We start from the raw sequence: 23,275 nt of genomic DNA on the forward strand, positions 1-23,275 counted from the left end.
CTTTGTTATTTATCAGTTTACAAAAGAGTACAACAGCAGCAGCATGATTACCAGCTTGACCTTGTTAGCATGAATGAAGTAGTCATGGCTAATCATGTCAACATGACAGAGATGATACATATTTATAACAGCCAGCTATAATTTGCACAGCTCTTGTATGCTGACAGTATAGATAACATTTCTCCATTTGATTAAACATTATCCTCCACAACATAAACTATTATGAGCAATTCAATAATGACAAGTACAAAAAAAGTAGTTCTTCCTAAGGTCTCACAAAAAAAAAACCAAACAACCAATCAATCCAAACTTTAAGAATTCCAAATAATTAAACTAATTTTTGGAGGAGAAAGACTAATTGTTCACCTCTCAGCATATTCAAAAACAGATGGAGAAACTGAAGAATCAAGTCATAGATGTTTTAGATCAACTTGGACATTCAAATTTAATGTATAGCTCTCTTCAGGGTTACATCTACATTTCATCCTTACATAATTACTAAATAGAACTATATAATATATTCAGCACTATATTTTATACAACTATCATCATCATCTTCAAAGCAAACAAGTTCTACAGGTTGGGGCTTTTTGCGCTTCTTTTTATAAGCATTATAAGCTCAGAGTAAGATTTTTCAGCAAGATCTGAAGCAGAGGCAAAATATCAGTTTCAGTTCACTAGTTTGTTTTGGGGTTGTTTTTTTTTTTTTTCCCTCTTTTGTTTAAGTGCTAAATGGTATTGAATACTTCACTCTCTCTTGGTTTTGGATTTGCAAGACAACTGATGGTTTGAACACGATAATCGTACACAGCAAGAAAAAAAAAAACAAACAAAAAACAAACCAAACTTTGAATCTACCAAGAGGAAACCTGAACAACAACATAAGTATACAATAAAAAATATAAATAAAGCATCTACTGCTTTCTAGGAATTATGTGCTAACCTTCAGTTACTTTTTAATGAATCACATTTGCCATTATCTAAAGAAGTGTTCCTACTTAATTACCATGACTTCAGCAGCATTGGCTGAATGGAGATTCAGTGTTGCAAGCCTCTCATTCATACAATGCTGTCAAAATGAAATCACTAGACCTTCTCACTGTATAGCACCCAGGTGTTTTTCAGTATATGTATTGCTAGGTTATTATGCATGTTATACCACTCACAAAGCCATACTAGTGTGGTAACCACCTGGAGGAAGCGGTGAGTGATGTAGTGGGCAACTCCCTGCTACGGGGCAGAGACACCCATCTGCCAGCCTGACCTGTTAGCTAGAGAAGTTTGCTGCTTGCCAGAGGCCCAGATCTGGGATGTCATGGAGAGACTGCCAAAACTTGTCTGACCCTCTGACTATCACTTAGGTATTGCTGATGTCCAAAAAGCTGCCTGTGAAAGGTGTTTTCATAACTTGCATTCTCCCTGTAAGTCAGAATCTACAAGTTTGGTAAAGATAAACCTCGGAGCTAGGAGCTTTTTCCCCAGTGACCTGTCCTTTTACCTTTTCCCCAGAGGCACACACATACTTATGAAAGACGGTCTGCAAGAGCATCACTCCCATCCCATGCAACTGCTCAGGCGGAAGTTTCATTCAAGCCCAGCTGAACTACCACCACAAACTCCAAATTAAAGGAACAAAGTGCTACAGAAGACTGCAAGGAAAACAAGGACTTCACAGCAACCCAAGGAAATGCAATGGGAGGATACCAGAGAGCAAGATACAACCCCACTCCCTACCTGATCCGCCTCTGTGTTACTCACCTCCCAGATCATGCTCAGAAGACACACACCCCACTCCCCCTACCGTCAGCTAAATAGCCAAATTAACAATAAACCACCCGCCGACACCCCCATCCCCTTCAAATTTACCAACGTCCGCGATTCAGGCGCGCGCGCACCACCCCCACCCCTCCCCAACACAACCAGCTGCCTCTCACAGCTACCACTAGCTGCCGCTCGTCTACCTTACCTGCAGTCCCCCAACCCACTTCTCTTTATATCCAGGTGGAAGAATTTCCAGAGCATGAAAAGGGCCAAAAATAGCTATTATTTTCAACCCAAGCAACTCTGTCTCCAGCTCGTTCTAATCCCTCCCCCCCCCCCCCCCCCCCGCAGCCGCCTCACTGGCACCCGGAAATAGCGTCATCGTACCACAACCCACTCAGTGCAGAAGAGCGCAGATGACTAAAAGAAAGCATCAAAATCCATGGGGATACGAAACCACCAGCCAATCACAGAACCTCATCCACTGCCCTATGGTGCCCTAACACACATGATCAGCCAATCAGTAACGTTACCAGTCATTACTGGTACACCCTGGGGGGCTGCTGGAGGTTTATCAATTAGCTGTGCGTTCTTCCCTTCCTCTTTGGTTGCGGGAAGAAAGTTTGTGAATATCTCTTTTTGGTTCAGTTATTAGCTGCATCCTATTACGTTGGAGGTCCTTGGGCAAGGCGACAACTTTTTATGTAGGTGCAGGGGACTTGGGGTGGGCTGGGTCTCCAGAGCCGAAGGGAGCATGTCAACAGCCAGAGCAGGTCAGTACTGCACAAAACGTGGGACCTTCCTTGGTATCAGCAGTGCTGCTTAAACCTGCCCTTCCTACAGTGAACAATTGGGCTGTAAGCATCTGTGTGTACCAGTTATTGCATGCAACACCCCTCTGGGTTTGTATCACCACATGCTGCTGGGGTCTAGGCTGTACCTTAAGGTCTGAAATTACCCACCCCGCAAGCTGTCACCAAAAGGTGATGCAGTGTTTCCCCCCCCTCCCCCCAGCTACTGGAGATGCTCACCACTTCCCCTGTGCGTGGTTGCTGCTGCATTTCAGTGGGATCAGTTGAAAACTAACTTGCAAAGAACAGAAAAGGGAAGGTACTTTCAGTTATGTGGACTCCTTGCTCCATCTAAGTGTATGACTACAGGGTGAGCCACAGCTTGCTGATCTGACTGAAAGCAAGTTGCATTTTCTCTGTAGGGTCATTTGCAGTCTGATCTAAATAAGCAGGCAGCCACCCAGGCAGTATCTGGAACCAACCCCAGGAGGGTGCAGGAATGGGTATGGGGTGGATCATCCTGTTGAGGCTCTCAGCTTGAGTAGATGTGAAACCACAGTGCTAGTTCTCCTTACAGGTAGTGATAGACTCTGTCTCTTGTGTTGACCAGATAGCAGAGGGAGTGAAGCATCAATTTCTTGTGAGGGTTTATAGCATTCTCCAAAGATGGACATAGTCAGTGGGGTAGGATTCCAGCCTTCCCAGCAAGGCCTCAACCTTTAGCATTCATCCAAATCTTTCTGGCTGTTGTTGCCTTGGTATTTTGGGGTAGCTGAGATGCAGAGAAAATCTCACTGCACTCTGCTGCCTCTTGGCTTCTTCCCCCGAAGCAAAAGGCTTATTGTTCTGTTGCATGGCATTGCTGGCATTTGAAAAGTGACTGTGGTGGCCCTTGCAAGGCCAGGCTCTCCCCATTCTTGCCAACAGCATGTTTTTCATCTTGTTTTTCAGAATGATTGACATTGCCAAGGCCATGAGGTTGAAGGCCTCCAAAACAAAGGAGCCCCTGTGACTTGTAGCCAACCAGGATCACAAGCTGGCCTCATTCTCCCCTTTCCTGTGTACAAGCCATCAGGGAGCCAGTGGAAGCACAAAAAAAATGAGGTAAAATGCCTAAAAAGACTGGGCAGGAATGAAAATGATTCCCATCCCTTGCTACACCCTCCAAAGGCAGAGCATCTAGCAGGACCTTTTGTTTGATATGACTTTGGTCAGTGTTGGCATGCATTCCATTCAAAACCTGCTCTCAGTATTAGGCTGGGATGGATGTTCACTTCATTGAATAATTTATTTATTTATTTTTTAAATCACAGAATCACAGAATGGTTGAGGTTGGAAGGAACCTCTGGAAGTCATCTTGTCCCACCCCCCTGCTCAAACAGGGCCACCAAGAGCCAGTTGTCCAGGACCATGTCCAGATGGCTTTTGAACATCTCCAAGGATGGAGACTCCACAACCTCTCTGGGCAACCTGTCCCAGTGCTCGGTCACCCTCACAGTAAAAAGTGTTTCCTGATGTTCAGATGGAACCTCCTGTATTTCAGCTTGTGCCTCTTGTCTTGTCACTGGGCACCACTGAAAAGAGCCTGGCTTTGTCTTCTTTTCACCCTCCCTTCAGATATTTATATCCATTTGTTGCAGAGGAGCACAAAGTCAAATTAGGCAGGTGATGTAACCAAAAATAATATTTATTCTAATCAAAAGTGTTTGGTACTCTGACAAACATTAGTAAACCACAGGTTCAGGATGACAACAGGAATTTAATACTATGCAGCCAACTTAAGAATTCTTAAGCTTCAGAATGATGACTCAAAATGCACAATCACTCACCTAATAAGACAAGGGCTTTCGACCTTGAGGAGTTACCTTGGGCAGCGTCCCAACCCAAGGGGAGAGTCCCCGACTGCAGACCCACTGCTCCGAGGAGGACTGACTCAATTTGCCCCGGCAGGACTCCATTTATACCCTAGTCGAATCTGACCTGTGGTCATATATGGTCATGTCCGTTCCTATTGGCTGAGGGCTCTATCTACCGGCAAATGTGTACGGGACAACAGCCACAATAGGGCAGTAAGGGTGTGAAAATTAAAGGCGGGAAAAGTAACAAAGGCCTGGTCTTTATCAGGGCGGGTGCACCTGCCGCACAATCCACCCTGTGACCACAGTCATGATTCAACTGGTTTCCTTGGAGTGGTGGTACAGTCACCTTTTGCCTCCAAAGTTAAAAGGGAGCACAGTCTCGGTGAGCTTAATGCTCATTGTGGGTCATCATTCCTAAGTCATTCTAAGGTTAAATGGAAACATCTAATACACAAAGAAGTTTTAAGGGGGTATACTCTACCGTTAGCATGGACTTCACTACGGTGCACTTAATACAGCTTATCACAATACAGATCACAACAACCATAACTACAATCATTATTAAAGATTGGAGGAGGCTAGTTAGCCATCCTGACAGGGAAAACTCAAACATATCAAAACCTTTCCCCAACCAGTTAGTCCTCACTGCAGCAACAATTGCTCCTGAGTCTGTCGCCACTTTCTTCATTTTGTTGATCTGATCCTGAAGCGGCATTGACACGTTTGGGATGTGGACACAGCACTCGTCCGTTGTCAAGTTCAGGACACCACATACACCCTTCTCTTTTAGCAACATTAAGTCCAATACAGCTCGGTTTTGGATGGTCATTTTACTGGCATGTTGCAATTGTTGGTTCAGGAGCCCCAGACTATCAGACGTAGTGTTGGCTGCAACTGATACTTGTAGGCCTAGTTCTAGAATGGCTTGCTGATTTCGCACTGGAGTGACTCCTAACCCGAATAGTGATTCCGTCCACCATCCAAGTCGTTTTAGTCCATCTTTCCATCTGTCTTGCACGCTTCTCGGAGAACAATCCCACCATTTATGTGGCATGGGTCCTTCTTGATAGATAGGATAGGAGAAAGCACAGAAAGAGTAAAAGCTAATCCAGGAACAGTATGATGAAATCGGGAATATAGGTGGCCATCAGAACATGCCCACACTAAGTTAGGAGGTGCGGTAACAGCAGAAGTTTTGCAAGATTCTTTTTTACAACTTATTGGGGTGCATCCTTTGCTAGCCCCCTTAAAGTCGAGCCCCTCCATGTCACCTCCCAGACACTCTAACACAGCGGGTCTCGAGTAACTAGTATTACTACACAGGCAACCTTGGATTAAAGTTTCTTGGGTAGGAGAGTATAACCATAAGAAGGACATTTTATCTATATCTTTACATCCAATTTCTACTTGACAATCCCATAATGGGGATCTTCCTGGTGGGGGTGTTCTCATTTTGCTTCTGTCCCAGCCAGGACCATAAGCATTCCATAAACAATTATATGGACACCCAGTGTTGGTCTGTTGGTTGCACACCTTGGGACAATCATTACTATCCCACTCAGAGTGTTTGATATACCACAAAGCATTTAATGGTTTCATGTATCGTAGAGAGTGGTCATCAGTGTATTGGGCTTCACCTATGGTAGCCCCCCATGGAATGCTGGAACAGGGTGCCATCTGGTTTTTACCACTGTTGGTGTAAGTACAATTTGTACTCCAGATTGATGTGACATTAAGTGTACCTAAATCCCAAGTTACGGTAGCCTGAGAGTGGCTATATGTACTGTTATTTATAAACGAGCACAAGGTATAGTGACCTCCCCAGTCCCATGTGTAATTGGTATTATTTTTCCAAGTTAGCTCTAAAGCTAATGAAATGTTTAAGTCTTGTGCAAAAATTGGCAAAGGATCTTCGGCTGACTTAGGGGTGGGTAGGCAAACTGTTACCGAGGTTAAGTTCATCATTCGGGCAAATCCTACTATAATTTTTGTCACTACATTGTTGTTCAGGCCTTGATCTCCTATGAAGTCTGGTATTGCTCCACTCGTCAGGAGGGACAGGACGACAATGGCTGTCCACCCCATCATTTCCTGGAAGAGAATAGAAAGAAACCGAACCTCGGCAATGGATTATAGCCGGGATAAAGGTTAAAAGTCGGGAATTATCTATCGAGCACTGATACAGTGGGTCTTCCCGCTCCCATCCAGTGCTTCCCATGCATATAAGCCTCTGGGTTTTGCCAATGTCATCGGTACCACACCAATGGAGGGCAATTTTACCATAACAGGTTGTCCCACATATGTCCTCAGCGGGAACTTAGCCTTTTGATCATCAGGTATGGAGGCATCACCAGTCAGTGACCCCGTAGGACAAACGCTTGAATTTTTGGGCTCCCATAACTTCCCCAGCGGTTATTAACAATAAAGACTGCTTGCGGCAACCGTATATCCCAGTTGTGGCGTGAGACGTCAGCATGTCTCAATCAAACCATTGGTTCGTTCAACTATGCCGTTGGCCTGAGGATAATATGGTGTCTGGAACACCCATTTAATGCCTTCCCCTCGTGCCCAGTCCTGTACCACTGTGGCTGTAAAATGCGACCCGTTATCACTTTGGATATATTCAGGAATGGGTAAAACACCAAACCACTCTCACAGTGCTTGGACCGTCTGATCTCCGGTGGCAGTGCCAACAGCTGTAGCCATCGACAGTCCTGATACCACCTCTGCTCCTACTAAAATATATCTCTTCCCATGGAATGGCCTCAAAGGCCTGACATAGTCAATCTGCCAGGTGCTCCAAAGAGCCTTGCCTTGTCTAATATGCTGGGCCGGAGCTTGATTCGGGTGGTCAGCCTTGAGCCTTATTCAACATTGTGGGCAAGTGGTGAGGATTGCCTCACAGGTTTTCACAGACACTGGCCAACCCTAGATCGGCATTCATAATAGAGATCTGCTTTCCCTGAGTGGCCTCGCTTAACGTGCAGCCATTCAGCTAGTCATTCCCAATCTTCCTTTTCACTAGCAACCACCCTGATCCGAGCTAGGTGGTCTACTTGGTGGTTCCATTTTGCAGCGGGGGTTCCATCCCACGCGTGGCCCTTTACCCATCCCACCTTCAAAGGTCGGAATCTCCCTATTGCCAGAAGACGTTGCCAGTCCTCTGTTCTCCACACCTTTGTGTGACCCACTTCCCATTTACTAGATTCCCATTGACATATCCATTCCATAGCGCCCTTGTAGGTCGTGTAGGAATCATTTTAAATGACGGTAGCGCCATTTTCTGCAGCCAATAGGAGAGCTCGCAATTCTCCCACTTGTGCGCTGCCTTCACTCTCTTTGACTGTCTTCCTGGTGCCAATTTCTAATGCTACTGCCTTATATTGCCACCTGGATCCCACTCAATGAGCGGATGCATCAGTAAACCATACTCCCTGCACGTCTGAGTTCACCACGAACTCGGACGCTTCCTTAATTGGAGAGGGCTTATAGGGTCAACCTAACAAGGTTGGGTCTGGGTTTATGGGTTGTTGCAAGGCCCTTGGTCGGGCCTTCTTTCAATGGAAGCAATTGGCTGACCCCTTCTAGGTATGCGTAACATTTCCAAACTGTAGCCTTTTGAGCTACTCCCTTGGGAGGGGGCGATCCATTAAGGATTGAGTTTAAGAGGGGAAAAGGGCCCTGTACTATGACAACTTGTAGGGTGCACAACTTCTCAGCCTCTTTAACTGCTCTAGTGAGGGAAAGGACTCCTTTTTCCCAATCCAAGTACCGTTGTTCGGTCTCCTTGAACGAGGTGGAGGAGAACAACAAAGGCCTCACCGGTCCCTGCAGTCCCTTTTGGAACATGCCACAGTATGAGGCATGGGTGGCAAATCCCCACTCCACTCTTAACGGATCTCATGGGTGCAGTGGGCCTAGCCTCTGGTAGGCCTTGAGTTCATCCTTCAGGATATTAAGGGCTTCTGTGTGTTGCGGAGTCCAATCCCATTCCCTATTCTTTCGAAGCAAGTCATATAGTATAGAGGGCGGGCAATCACTGAAAACCCCAGTATATGCTTCCTCCAATAGCCCAATGTGCCCATCAGCTGCTGTAATTCTGTTTTATTACCTGGAGCCTGCCCCTTCTCGATAGCCAGCAGGGTATCATCAGGCATCGCAATTGCTCCAGCTATCCACCAAGCTTCCAGGAATTTAACTTCTTGTCCAGGACCTTGGCATTTAGAAGGTGGGATATCTAGCCCATTCTTAGTCAACAGGTTCCAGATGGCTCCAGTCACTTGCCCTACCTGGTCTCTGTTATCTCTACCAACTAGGATATCATCTATATATTGATATATGTGGATGCCTGATGGCACTTCCACAGTGTCGAGAAGTTTGGCTAAGGCGTTGTGGGCAATAGTGGGTGAGTGTTTGTATCCTTGTGGGAGTTGATTAAAGGTATATTATGTCCCTTCCCAAGTAAATGCAAACTGAGGTTTATCCTCCTCCCTTAGGGGAATCATAAAAAACATATACTTAACATCTAGGGTGGCCATCCACGGGTGGGCAGCTGCCTGTATTGCCGTCACTATTGAAGTTATGCTCGGGACGGCAGCAGTTAGCGGTGGGGTATTACTATTTAACCTCCTGTAGTTGATCGTTAAATGCCATCGCCCATCCAGCTTACGGACTGGCCAGACTGGAGAGTTATAAGGGGAGCATGTGCAGCTTATGATCTGTCTCTTCTTGAGGTCACTAATTACCTCTGAAATGCCTCATTTGGCAGCACTTGGTAGCAGATATTGAGGGACATGGGTTACTCTAGATTGCAGTAGCACGGGAGCGACTTGCAAAGTCTCCTCGTGGATGGCCTCTGCCCCTCTGCCTCCAAAACTCTGCACCCTGCCGTCAGGTAAATACCATGGTTTGCCCGCCAGCACATCGAACCCCAATATATTCCCCTTATGAGGGCTTAGAGCCACTTCCACAGCTGTCATCCACTTTTCCCCAGGTAGCCAAAGTTGGGTTCAAGCTAAGGGACATCTTTCTGCTACACCCGTTACTCCTATTATGTTTATAGCTTTTCTTGATGGTTTAATTCCTAACTCATCAGCTTGTTGTCTATTTAGAACACTAATTTGGGCCCCCGTGCCGATTAGGAATTCTAAACTCATTCGCCTTGGGCCCACGGGAATGTGTATATAAGGCTCCTTATCAGCGGACCATTGGCAGGAATTCACTATGCGGAGTGGGCGGCCGAACCCCAAACCGCAACTTCTAGTTTTTTAACCCTTTCAGTTCCTCTCGCAGGGGCGCGAAGGGGTTAATTGCGCTATCATGCGGAGGGGCGGTTACCTGCGTGTTACCCAGGTTACCCTGGCCCCTAGGTTTTCCTTCTAACAATTCCACCAGCCTCCTCCTATTCCCGTCAGCGCCGCCGCCCGGATCGGTCCATCCCATCTCGCGCCCGTAAGCGACTATACTGTGTAACGTCTCCGCCCAAGTCGGCACGTGCGCGGGCGGATTCTGAGGGTTTTGCTGATTGTGTTCTATGGCCCTCTGAATCCTTTCTCTGAGAGAGTGAACATGTATTTTTAAAGCGTCTGGTAGCCCTCTAATGAGGGGTCTAAGGTGGCTGGGGTTCACCGGTGCAGCCATCGGTACCCCGTGCCGCCCTCTTTCATGCATTGCCTGGGCGCAAGCAGCCTTTTGTACTCCTCCTAGTTCCGACAATCCCTTCACCTTGATAGTAATAGGCTCTCCTCTTTCTTTGGAATCCACACCCCCAGCCCAGTAAACCACTCCAGACGTTATCGACTGGTCGCCTGCCGCCCGTCACTCAGAAACACTCCGGGGCCCCAGAACCCCCCTGACTCGTCATCGCGTCATCGCTTAACAGTATTCGATCACCCACCCCACCCCCGTTAAAGAGACTCTCCACAAATATTCGGTTTCTGTTTCTCCCGGTCTGCGCGAAAACCTGGCTTGGAGTTCACCGAGTTCAGGTCCTGTCCATGGGATTGTACGGACGGTGGTTCGGGGGTTACCGCCTTGCGGGCCCGTGGACCTTTCTGTCTTAATAAGGGGTCGCACGTCCCTTTCCTCCAGTTCCTCTACTTCTTCGGAGCCATTTTCATCAGGGTCTCCCCATATGTCCCCATCCCAATCCTCGGGATCCGCGCCCGCGATTAACTTTTGGATTTGGACAACACTGGGGGGCTTTTTTGTTTGTGCTAGCATAATTTCGATTTTTTTTTTTCTAACAACAGACGCGTATGCTCTCGTTCTCTTTTCAGTTCTCCCTTCAAACAATCTATTTCTAATTGCTTAAGTTGTTTTTTTCTAACATTCCGGAATAATTATAATGATCTTGCGCCTGAATTAAACAGGCACCTAGGATGGCACACATAGTTCCTTTACCTTTGCCATCCCGACTATTTCCACGGCATTGTGCTATCCTTTCTACGACCGCCTCTGGGTCGAACCACTTCTTCAACCACTGTATGTCTGGGGGAGAAGGAGTACGGCCGTGTCTCTGTAATAATTCCTCTATTGACATCCTGCCGACTATGCCAATTTAATGTCATGGAGGAGCACAAAGTCAAATTAGGCAGGTGATGTAACCAAAAATAATATTTATTCTAATCAAAAGTGTTTGGTACTCTGACAAACATTAGTAAACCACAGGTTCAGGATGAAAACAGGAATTTAATACTATGCAGCCAACTTAAGAATTCTTAAGCTTCAGAATGATGACTCAAAATGCACAATCACTCACCTAATAAGACAAGGGCTCTCAACCTTGAGGAGTTACCTTGGGCAGCGTCCCAACCCAAGGGGAGAGTCCCCGACTGCAGACCCACTGCTCCGAGGAGGACTGACTCAATTTGCCCCCTGGCGGGACTCGAATCTGACCTGTGGTCATATATGGTCATGTCCGTTCCTATTGGCTGAGGGCTCTATCTACCGGCAAATGTGTACGGGACAACAGCCACAATAGGGCAGTAAGGGTGTGAAAAATAAAGGCGGGAAAAGTAACAAAGGCCTGGTCTTTATCAGGGCGGGTGCATCTGCCACACCATTGATAAGATCCCCTGAGCCTTCTCTTCTCTAGGCTGAACAGTCCCGGCTCTCTCAGCCTTTCCTCATGGGAGAGATGCTCCAGTCCCTTCATCATCTTCGTGGCCCTGTGCTGGACTCTCTCCAGTATGTCCATGTCTCTCTCATACTAGAGGAGCCCAGAACTGGATACAGTCCTCCAGGTGTGGCCTCACCAGTGCTGAGTAGAGGGGAAGGATCACCTCCCTCGACCTGCTGGCAATGCTTTGCCTAATGCAGTCCAGGATACCATTGGCCCTTGCCACAAGGGCACATTGCTGGCTCATGTTCAACTTGGTGTCTACCATGACCCCCAGGTCCTTTTCTGCCAGGCTGCTTTCCAGCTGAGTGGCCCCCAGCATATATTGGTGCCTGGGGTTGTTCCTCCCCAGGTGCAGGACTTGACACTTCTTGTTGAACTGCATGAGGTTCCTGTCAGCCCATTTCTCCAGCCTGTCCAGGTCCCTCTGGGTGGTAGCACGACCCTCTGGTGTATCAGCCATTCCTCCCAGTTTTTGTGTCATCTGCAAACTTGCTGAGGGTACACTCTGCCCCAGCATCCAGATCATTAATGAAGATATTAAACAGAACTAGACCCAGTCTTGACCCCTGGGGTACACTGCTAGTTACTGGCCTCCAACTGGACTTCCTTTTGTCACCTATATACTCATAGAAGCTCATATTTATATAAATATTTATAGGATATATATTAAAAGAAAACTTAACCAAACCCTAAACAATAGGACCTCTGCCCTTCTTCACAGATGTGAGGAAGGTGGACACAGGGGAGGCCAGAGTGGGGAGAGTAGTTTGAAACTACAGGTCCTCCACTGAGTATCATCAGGTTGGTTCTGACATCATGGCCTTCTGCTAGCTTACAGTCAGATATCACCCAAGCACGAAGGTCTCCCTGCCTCTGTTCCCGTTCTTTTGTTCTTAGACAGGAGGGTCAGCCTGTTTTTTTCCACTGTTGTCTGGGGAATGCAGGCTGGACAAACCCATGAATTCAAAAAAATTCCTTCATGGTGCTGACACTGGTGGCATGCAATTACTGAAGTGCAGCATTATTTTTCCAGTAAAATATGAGCCAAAAATGCCATTGTTTTTCATTACCCTTTGCCTACTGTCAGATTTTACAGAAAGCTGATGATGCACAAAAGCAATCACAGATGCTCAGAGAAGGAATAGCATGTGTGAGAATGGTACATTTTTACTTGCGACTGTGTAACCTTTCAACTACACACTCCAAGGCTGCAGTAGCATTGTTTCTACCTCTGTAGTTCTCATGCTGTTGTTATCCTGGCCTTGGACCTGTGAATACTGAGATATTGTTATGTCTGTTATGGCAGTTTCTCATCGGAAAGAATTGCCACCAGAAAGAGGCAGCTACAGAGAGAGAAAAAAACAGACAGGACAGAGAGAGATTGGGGGGGGGGGGGAGATACAGGGAAAGAAAGAGAAAGCTAGAGAGAAAGATAAGAAAGGGAGACACACAGAGAAAGCAAAAGAGACAGAGAGAGCAAGACAGATGAGAGACAGAGGGGGAAACAGAGAGAGGCAGAGAAGGAGAGAGACAGGAGAGGGGGGCGGGGGGGGGGGAAGGAGACCCCGTCAGGGAGGCTGAGAGAGAGAGAGAGAGAGCAGCAGGCAGGGAGAGAGGCAGAGGCAGGCAAGCAGAGAGAGGCAATAAGACAGAGAGGCAGGGGAAGAGAGTGAGAGGCAAGCAGAGAGAGGCAATAAGACAGAGAGGCAGGGGAAGAGAGTGAGAGACAGTCAGAGAGAGGCAAGAAGGCAGAGTGGCGGGCATCCAGAAGAGGCAGACAGAGAAGAAGAGAGGGAGGCAGAGAGAAAGAGATCCCAGTAGGGAGGCTGAGATATGGGGTGAGTGGGGCAGGAAGACAGAGGGAAAGGCAGGCAGAAAGGCAGACACGCAGAGAAAAAAAGAGAGAGGCAGTCAGGGAGGCAGGCAAAGAGAGAGAGTCAGGAAGACAGAGAGAGGCTGTCAGGTAGAAAGGCAGGCAGGCAGAGAGGCAGAGGGAGGTGCGGCAGAGAGACAGGCAGAGAGACAGGCAGGGAAAGAGAGAGGCAGGCAGACTGGAAGCAGCAAGGCAGAGAGGCAGGCAGAGAGGCAGAGAGGCAGGTATAGAGGCAGGCAGGCTGAGAGGCAGAGAGACAGGAAAGGAAAGCAGAAAGAGGGAGAAGCAGGCAGAGAGAGAGTCAGAGGCAGGCAGGCAGGCAGGCATAGAGAGAGGCAGGAAGGCAGAGACAGGGAGAGAAAGAGATGCAGGCAGAGAGAGGGAGAGGCAGGCAGAAAGGCAGAGAGACAGGCAGGGAAAGAGGCAGGCAGAGAAAGAGAGGCAGGAAGTCAGAGAAGAGAGGGAGAGAGAGAGAGAAGCAGAGAGAGATGCAGGCAGGCAGCAAGAGAAGCAGAGTGGCAGACAGGCAGAGAGACAAGCAGGCAGAGAGGAAGACAGACAAAGAGAGAGGCAGTCAGGCAGAGACGCAGACAGAAAGCAGAGGCAGGCAGGGAGAGAAAGGTAGACAGGGAGAGAGGAAAGCAGGCAGAGAGGCAGAGGGAGAGGCAGGCAGAGAGACCGAAAGGCAGGCCAGCAGAGAGAGAGGCAGGCTGGCAGACAGGCAGAGAGAGAGGCATGCAGGGAGAGAGAGAGGCAGGCAGGGAAAAGGAGAGGGAAAGAGGCAGGTAGGCAGAGAGGCAGGCAGGCAGACATAGAGAGAGGTGGGGAGGCAGACAGGCAAGGAGAGTGGCAGGCAGAGAGAGAGGCAGGCAGGCAGTGAGAAAGAGAGCCCGGCAGGGATGCCAAGAGAGAGAGGCAGGGAGGCAGAGAAGGAGGGGGGGGGAGAGAAAGGCTGGAAGAGACAGACAGAAAGAGAGAAGGAGAGAAAAAGCAAGAGGCAGGCAGAGAGAAAGAAAGAGGCACAGAGAGAGAGGCAGACAGAGGGTGAGAGAGCTGTAGGGAGAGAGAGGGAGAGGAGCACACAGAGAGAAAGAGAGAGGGGCAAGCCTGGAGAGAGATGCGGAGAGAGGAAGGAACGGGGGGGGGGGGGGGGGGGGGCAGGAAGAGATTTGCATGCAGTTGGAGTGAGAAAGTCAGGAAGGCAGAAAGACAGGGTGGCAGTCCAGGAGAGAAAGAGAGTTGCTGTGGTGGGTCAACCTTGGCTGGCCACCAGGTGCCCACCAAGCCACTCTGTCACTCCCCCTCCATCAACAGGACAGGGGGAGAAAATATGATGAAAAGCTTGTGGGTACAGATAAGGACAGGGAGATCACTTACCAATTACCATCATGGGCAAAACAGACTCAACTTGGGGAAATTTAATTTAATTTATTCACAATTAAACAGAGTAGGATAAGGAGAAATAAGAACAAATCTAAAAACACCTTCCCCCCACCCCTCCCTTCTTCCCAGGTTCAGCTTCACTCCTGGCTCTTCTACCCTCCCCCCCCCCCCCGACCAAGCAGCATAGGGTGATGGGGAAGGGGGGTTATGGTCAGTTCATAACATTTTGTCTCTTCCACTCCTTCCTCCTCACACTCTTTCTTTGCTCCAGAGTGGGGTCCCGCCCATGGGAAACAGTCCTTCACGAACTTCTCCAATGTGGGGTCCCTTTCTCAGGATACAGTCCTTCACGAACTTCTCCATCGTGAGTCCTTCCCACAGGCTGCAGTTCTTCAAGAACTGCTCTAGCATGGCTCCTTTCTACAGGGTACAGTCCTTCAGGAGCAGACTGCTCCAGCATGGGTCCCCCACAGGGTCACAAGTCCTGCCAGCAAACCTGCTCCAGTGTGGGCTCCTCTCTCCATGGGGTCACAGGTCCTGCCAGGTGCCTGCTCCAGCATGGGCTTCCCACAGGGTCACAGCCTCCTTTGGGTGCATCCACCTGCTCCAGCGTGGGGTCGTCCATGGGCACATCTGCTCTACCGTGGACCTCCATGGGCTGCAGGGGGACAACCTGCATCACCATGGTCTTCACCAGGGGCTGCAGGGGAATCTCTGCTCCCGTGCCTGGAACACCTCCTCCCCCCCTCCTTCTTCACTGACCTTGGTGTCTGCAGAGTTGCTTCTCTCACATATTCTCACTCCTCTCTTCTGCTGCAGTTGCTGTTGCGCCGGGTTTTTTTCCCTTCTACCAAAACCTTTCCACACAAACCCAATACAGGTTTCTTCATGGAAACTCTGCAGAGACAAGAGCCTGAAACACACAAAGCAAGGAAGTAAGGAAGGACAGATGGAGACCTTGGTCAAACAGATACTGGAGGATGGCTGTCAGGATGGAGGAGGCTGGAAGTTTGTGATGACTGGCAATTGGAGAATGGCTCCTGCTCCACCTGCAGACCTGTGAGTTGAGAATAGATGTTTTGGGTTTGCCTGGCAAGGTTTTGGTAGCAGGGGGGCTACAGGGGTGGCTTCTGTGAGAAGCTGCTAGAAGCTTCCCCTATGTATGATAGAGCCAATGCCAGCCGGCTCCAAGACGGACCTGCCGCTGGCCAAAGCTGAGCCAATCAGCGATGGTGGTAGTGCCTCTGTGATAACATATTTAAGAAGGGGGGGGGGGAACCCAACAGCAGCAGCTGGAGAGAGCAGAGAAAATATGTTAGAGAAACAATTATGCAGACACCAAGGTCAGTGAAGAAGGAGGGGAAGGAGGTGCTCCAGACGCCAGAGCAGAGATTCCCCTGCAGCCCATGGTGAAGACCATGGTGAAGCAGGCTGTCCCCCTGCAGCCCATGGAGGTTAACAGTGGAGCAGATATCCACCTGCCGCCCATAAAGGACCCCACGTCGGAGCAGGTGGAAGTGCCCTGAAGGAGGCTGTGACCCAATGGAGAGCCTGCACTGGAGCAGGCTCCTGGCAGGACCTGTGATCCTGTGGAGAGAGGAGCCCATGCTGGAGCAGGTTTGCTGGCAGGACTTGTAACCCTGTGGGAGACCCACATTGGAGCTGTCTGTTCCTGAAGGACTGTACCATGTGGAAAGGACATGTGGAAAGGACCCACGCTGGAGCAGTTTGTTAAGAACTGCAGGCCGTGGGAAGGACCCACGTTGGAGAGGTTTGTGGAGGACTGTCTCCCGTGGGAGGGATCCCACACTGGACCAGGGGAAGAGTGTGAGGAGGAAGGAGGGGCAGACACAATGTGTGATGAACTGGCCACAACCCCCATTCCCCATCCCCCCACGCCTCTCGGGGCAGGGAGGAGGTAGAGAAAATCGGGAATGAAGTTGAGCCGGGGAAGAAGGGAGGGGTGGGGGGAAGTTGTTTTTAGATTTGGTTTTATTTCTCGTTGTCCTACTCTGATTGGATTGGTAATAAATTAAACTAATTTCCCCAAGTCGAGTCTGTTTTGCCCATGATGGTAATTGGTGAGTTATCTCCCTGTCCTTATCTTGACCCACGAGCCTTTCATCATATTTTTCTCCCCCTGTCCAGCTGAGGAGGGGGAGTGATAGAGTGGCTTGGTGAGCACCTGGTGGCCAGCCAAGGTCAACCCACCACAGTAGGTATAGTGCCCTGGGAACTGGTGAGGACATGAAAGACCCATCAGAGCCAACTGAGCCCAAACTTTGTGGCCACACAAAGGAGAAAAGGCATGTGATAGTTATCAGAGACTGCCTCCTGCAGGGGATAGGGGAATCTGCTGATACCACCTGGTGTCTTGTGAGGTTTATTGTTTGCCAGGAGCCAGGATATGGGATGTTGCAGAGGGACTGTCCAGCCCTCAGACTATTACCCCTTCTTGCACTTCCACGTGGGCACCAACCATTTTGCTAGGAGTAACCAGAAGCATATCAAGAGTGACTACAGAGCTCGGGGGGTGAGTGAAAGGTATGGAGGCCCAGGTGGTGTTCTCCTCAATCCTTTCAGGGAGGCAGAAAAGACTTGAGCAAAGTGGACTCATCCAGCGGATCAACATCTGGCTGTGTGGCTGACATTGCAGGCAGGGCTTTGGCTTCTGTGACCATGGGACCCTCTTTGAGGAATGAGGGCTACTGAGAAGGGATGGGATACATCTGACAAAGTAGAGCAGAAGTGTATTATTTGCAAACAGGTTTGCTAACCTACTGAGAAGGGTTTTTAAGCTAGGTATGCTGGTGGGGAATTACCATAACTTGAAGAGAAGTGAAGGCACAAAGGGTAGAGCAGATGTGTCTGTGGGAATGTTGTGATGGGGAGGCTCTTAAGCTTCCCCTGTAAAAGCAGCACGACTTAGGACCCATCTCAAATGCCTATTGTACTGGGTATGGCTGGGATGGGGTTAATTTTCTTCATAGCAACCGGTATGGTGCTGTGTTTTGGATGCGTGACCAAAAAAAGTGTTGGTAACACACTGATGTTTTAGCTATTGCTGAACAATGCTTGCACAGCATTAAGGCCTTCTCTTTTTCTCACTCTGCCCCACTGAGTAGGCTAGGGGTTGTGAGTGTGTGCGAGTTTGCTAGCAAGCATCAAGCTGGACTTGCTGGCCAGTAGGGGACCCTTGAATCAGGTAAGAGGGCCTGGATCTGGGCAGGGGTACTGGACGGACAGAGGGGGCTGTGCCGGTACTTGAGGAATCTGTGAATATCAATGTGCTTCTGAATCTAGAAGAAGAAGGGGACTTGGCTGTCTATGTGTATGTTTTATGTGGGTCTTATATGTAGGTGCTGTTGAAGGCAATGCCTTGTCTGTGGCAGTCTGTGTAGCCGGCTGTGTCACTGTCCTGTGTGTTGATACAAAGATCGGTGTTCTCTGAACCCCCTTGCTTTCTAACTTTCCCCACCGAGGTGGGAAGCTAGGTGCGGCTGGGTAAGGAAACTCATGTAATGAAATTCAATAACAACAGAGTGTTATTAAGCAGGCATTTTACTGCAGCGCTGGCCAGCACTGGGGATTCTCCACCATGAGTGCTCCACCGATTTGGTAGACTTTCAGAGATTATATACTATAAAGTCATACATATTCACAGGATTTCTGAGAATTATTTTACATAAACATGAGATTTCCTGGAACTTATTAACATATGCAAATGTCCGATCCGCATGCACAGTCGTCTTCCTTAGTGGTCTTTGGGTGGTTGTGGGGGGGTGGGGGTGGTGGGGGGGTGGTCTTCAGATGAAGGCTCATAGTCGTCTTCACTGTGTTCGCTGACTGACCTTCATCCCTTTGCAACTTTCTTATCTTCCATGCATTTGTTCTCCCAAGGCCCAGTTGTCTGAGATGGGATTATCCCGGAGCCCCCTTATCTTACAACCATTCTAACTACTCTCTAAACCGCAAAGGCCTTTCTTTTGTTTAAAGTGACTAAGATATTTAAAATATCCTCCTTGCCCCTAGGCTTTAATTCTTTCAGGAGGCATTTTGAGGCAGTAGCTTTGTCTAATCTTGGCTTTAACCCTTTCAGTGTCTCTGTGTCTCTCTGCGTGTGTCTCTGGGATATGTGCTCAGCTTTGCTACTGGTTGAACTGCAAACAGGAAAGTGGCAGCCGGGTCCCTCAGCCTGGGCAGAGACCCTGGTTCCAGGGCAAACCAGGCTGGGCTCCAGTGGCTGGGCAGGAGAGAGTCCTGGGCCAGAGCTGCCGGATGTGGCAGCCTCCTCTTAACATCCCTTAACACCCAGTAGAGTTTACATATATAAAATCTAGAACAACTGTCTAACATGACAAAACCTGGCACCACAGATATAACCTATGTTCTACCCATGTATCTTTAGCCTTAGGAAGTGAAGTTATATTACTACAATCAGTTAGTCCTCACTTTTATAACTTTTGATCCCTTATAAAATATCAATTGCATTTGGAAAAGAAATCGAAGAAAGTTCATTAGTTTTCTTTAAAAGTGCCTTGATGGAGGATGAAGGCCCAAACTAGTGTCCCTTTCCCACCTCCTTCCAAAAGAAAAGCTGGCATAATTTAGCCATTATACTTTCTCTTTGGAAGCTCTGGCTATTAACAGTTTACCCATAGTTACACAGCACACTCATTCTCTTGTCTATTTGGGATGTCATAGGTAATATGAAGAGGCATTGTTGTTAAAGGATGAGCATAAGGTGATAAAGGCCAAACATCAGGCAACACCTTGTCTGTGGCAGTTTGTGTAGCCAGCCATGTCAGTGTCCTGCATATGTGTGTGTGTATGTCTGGGATAAGTGCTTAGCTTCACTACTGGTTGAATTTGCAAACAAATGGAAAAGCAGCAGCTGTGTCCCTCAGCCTGGCCAGAGACCCTGGTCCCCTGAGTGTACTGGTCTGGGCTCCAGCAGCCAGGCAGGAGGAAGTCCTGAACCAGAGCTGCTGGAGGAAGTGGCCGCTTCTGACATCCCTTAACAGTTACTGTTTCCCCAGACTTCAGGCTGCTGGCAGCTGGGGAAGAGCTTTTGAGCCTGAGAAAAGCAAATAAAAAGAGCTGTGGTATGGGAGATGAGGAAGAAGGAAAGGCCTGAGCAGAGTGTAATAATCCCTCCGTACTTGGGAGGATAGTTTGCAAGCTCTGCCTGAGCCCTACTCCTTTCCCCAACTCCTCCCTCCTTCCCCTTCCACCTCCCAACCCCACTGCCTTGGTTGCTTACAAGATCTTTAGTACTGACAAGACCTAAAATCACATGCACATTTGTTCTTTCCTCTTTGCATTTTGGCAGGCTAGTAGACCTGGCATGTCACTCACCCCTGGAGCTGTGGCTTCATGGCCAGTTTTGGGGAGTCCATAAATGGTAGCATGGGGGGCACCTCCAGGGCTCGCTGTTGGACAGCACAAGGCTCTCTCAGGGGCCTCTTTGGGTGTGCGCCCAACTCTCAGCTCACCTAGGCTGCCTTCCCTGCTGATTGATTTGAGTCTCCTGGGTTTAGCATGCTTGAGCTTTTGGGGATAACTGAAACAGAACCTTTTGGGACAGTTTCCCCTGACATTATGGATAATTACTTAGTTGTACTATTCCAGTCCTAAAAGCCCTCATCATGGGCCGTGACATGGGTGCTCAAGGCACAGCACTTGCTCAGAGCACACTGCTCTTCACTCCAGAGAGCTCTTGAAAATCCTCACTGCCCTGACCCCATATAACATAGCAATTGGGTGGATCTAGGAATGAACAAATCTCGCTTGTTCACTTGCTCTCTTATGCTCCATGTACATACCTGTGGAATATCTGAAAAGCCAAGGACATGTAGTGAGCAACCCAGACTCAGACTATGAGGACTTAATCTGCATTTAATGCAAGAGGAATTCAAGGATGCTGCGAAGGTCGACTGCGGTTTGGAAGACATGAAACAAGCAGAGTAAGAGGAAGAAACTATTGGCTTGCAATGTTGAAAACAAGATATGGGAGAAGCGGGCGGTGCGTGTGAACTATTGTTATGAACGAATCAGAATATCGCTAGTAGCGCATGAACAGCATATTGCCAAACATAGTTAACCAATTAACGATAAGTTTATGCATGATCAGGAAGGCAAGAAACTATATTAACTAAGCTGTGTATGTAATAAACTGACATTCTGCTTGATCATATTGATCGTGTGCTGTGTCCGTGACTTCCACGTCAGCAAGGATCTGATGATATTTCAGAGATTCTCATTGCTACTGCTTTTTCACAGAATCACATAATGGTTGAGGTTGGAATGGACCTCTGGAGGTCATCTGGTCCAACCATCTTGCTCAAGCAGAGACACCTAGAGCCGGTTGTCCTTGACCATTTCCAGATGGCTTTTGAATATCTCCAAGGAGGGAGACTCCACAACCTCTCTGGGCAACCTGTTCCAGTGTTCAGTCACCCTCACAATAAAAAAGTGTTTCCTGATGCTCACATGGAACCTCCTCTGTTTCACTGTGTGCCCATTGCCTCTTTTTCTGTCACTGGGCACCACCGAAAAGAGCCTGGCTCCATCTTCTTTGCACCCTTCCTTCAGGTTTTTGTACACATGGATGAGATCCCCCAAAACTTCTCTTCTCTAAGCTGAACAGTCCCAGCTCTCTCAGCCTTTCCTCATAGGAAAGATGCTCCAGTCCCTTCATCATCTTCGTGGCCCTGTGATGGACTCTCTCCAGTATGTCTATGTCTCTCTTGTACTGGGGAGCCCAGAACTGGACACAGGACTGAAGGTGTGGCCTCACCAGTGCTGAGGAGAGGGGAAGATTCACCTCCCTTGATCTGCTGGCAATGCTTTGCCTAATGCAGCCCAGGATACCATTAGCCTTCTTTGCCATAAGGGCACATTGTCAGCTCATATTCAACTTGGCATCTACCAGGACCCCCTCAGGTCCTTTTCTTCAAAGCTGCTTTCCAGCCTGTCAGCCTCCAGCATATATTGGTGCCTGGGGTTGTTCCTCCCCAGGTGCAGGACTTGGCACTTCCCCTTGTTGAACTTCATGAGGTTCCTGTTAGCCCATTTCTCCAGCCTGTCCAGGTGCCTCTGGACGGCAGCACATCCCTGTGGCATATCAGCCACTTCTCTTAGTTTGGTGCTGTCTTCAAACTTCTTGCTGAGGGTTCACTCTGCCCCATCATCCAGATCATTAATGAAGATGTTGAACAGGCCTGGACCCAGTATCAACCCCTGGGTTACATTGCTAGTTACCAGCCTCCAACTGGACTTTGTGCCACTCATATTGCTATCCTTTGGCCCAGCCATTCAGTCAGTTTTCAATTCACCTCACGGTCTGCTTATCCAGCCCATACTCCATCACCTTTTTGGTTAAGTTTTTGTGCAAACCAATTTATTATCTTAGCTGCCACATTTTAAAGATAAAATGGTAGCAGACAGATTTACTGAGGTGAATTGCACTATTGTTTCATAAAGCTCTCCACCTCACTGGCATTTTCAAGACAATCTGGTTCCAGCTGGCTAGGCAATGGCCCCACTGCAGGCCACAGCTGAGCCAATCAGAGAAGCTGGTGGCGCTTCTATGAAAACATATTTAAGAAAGGGCAAAATGCCACACAGGCAGTGAGGAGTGAGGAAAAAAAGTGTGAGAAACAACCCTGTGAATACCAAGGTCAGAGAAGAAGGAAGGGGAGGAGGTGCTCTAGGCTTCAGAGTAGATATTCCCTTGCAGCCCATGAAAGGGACCACAGCAGAACAGATATTTCCTTGCATGCCATGGAAGAGACCATAGTAGAGCAGATATTCACACTACAGACCATGGAGGACCCCATGCTGGAGCAGTTGGATATTTCCTGAAGGAATTGCAGCCCGTGGAGGAGCCCACACTGGAGCATTTTTCTTCTTGAAGGACTGTAGCCCGTGGAGAGAACCCACGCTGGAGCAGGGGAAAAGCGCGAGGAGGAAGTAGTGGCAGAGATGAACTGTTATGAACTAACTGTAACTCCCCCCCCATCCCCCATGACCCCTGCACTGCTGGGAGGGGGGAAGGTAGAGGAGTTGGGAATGAAGGAGTGAAGTTGAGCCTGGGAAAAAGGGGGAGGGGGGGGAAGAAGGTGTGCCTTTAATTTTGTCTTTTGTTTCTCACTATATAAATCTATTTTAATTGGCAATAAATTAAATTAATCTTCACCAAGTCAAGTGTGTTTTGCTTGTGATGATAATTGGTAAGTGATCTTTTTCTCGACCCACAAGCTTTTTCATCTTATTTTCTCCTCCTGTCCTGTTGAGGAAGGGGAGTGAGAGAGTGGCTGAGTGGGTATCTGGCAGCTGGCCAAAGTCAGCCCACCACAGTGTCTTACCTGTGTGCTCTGTTTAAAGTGTGTTCATGTCACTGTGTGGTTAGCTGTGCAAACTCCCTGTGGAGTGAGACCATTGCAGAGCTACAGAGCATAACAGATCCCCATAGAGCAGCTGC

This window comes from Platalea leucorodia (assembly GCF_965183815.1).
Source record: "Platalea leucorodia genome assembly, chromosome: W".
NCBI lineage: Eukaryota > Metazoa > Chordata > Aves > Pelecaniformes > Threskiornithidae > Platalea > Platalea leucorodia.